Raw genomic sequence first — 751 nt, 5'->3', positions numbered from 1 at the left:
ATATATATATATATACTGTATCTGTTGTTTATTTACTTGATAGACATTAGAATTATGATAAATTCTAGAATAATGATAGAATTCTGTTTTTATTTATTTATTTAAATTATTTATTTTAGTTCTGATGCATTAAATTGATCAAAAGTGACAGTAAACCATTCCGGCTTTACAATTTCACAAGATTACAAGACAATTCAGCTTTGCCATCACAGCAATAAATTACATTTTAAAATTTATTAAAATAGAAATTGTTGTTTTAAATTATAATAATATTTCACACTGTTACTGTTCTTATTGCATTTTTGATCAAATAAATGCAGCTTTGGTGAACATGAGTCACTTCTTTCCAAAAAAAAACAAAACACACCAACCCCTTATTTTAAATGGTGTAAGTGCTTTTATGAATTTATAAGCTTAACATTTCTGCTTTAAAATTCTCCAGAAATTGGCCCTATTCACTTAAGTACTTCACTCTATCCTTTATCTTTGCTTCTTCTTCTTTTTATTTATTTATTAATTTATTTTTAAGAGATAAATCAAGATTATTTTTTTGTGATAATTAACATCATGCTTTTTATTAACAGAACCTAAAATATTTCATAAACACATGGCAATTACACACACTCATGTAGACACTTTCAAGTTCTTTCCTGAAGGTTCTCCCCCTCACATTCCTCTTCCCCCCTGGGTTAGTGTGGGGTTAATTCATCCCTTATTTTAATAGCAAGAGGAGAGAGGAGGAGAAAGGGAG

Source organism: Sinocyclocheilus grahami, unplaced genomic scaffold, assembly GCF_001515645.1.
Source record: "Sinocyclocheilus grahami isolate Dianchi unplaced genomic scaffold, SAMN03320097.WGS_v1.1 scaffold167.1, whole genome shotgun sequence".
Lineage (NCBI taxonomy): Eukaryota > Metazoa > Chordata > Actinopteri > Cypriniformes > Cyprinidae > Sinocyclocheilus > Sinocyclocheilus grahami.
Note: the sequence above shows the minus strand (reverse complement) of the source record.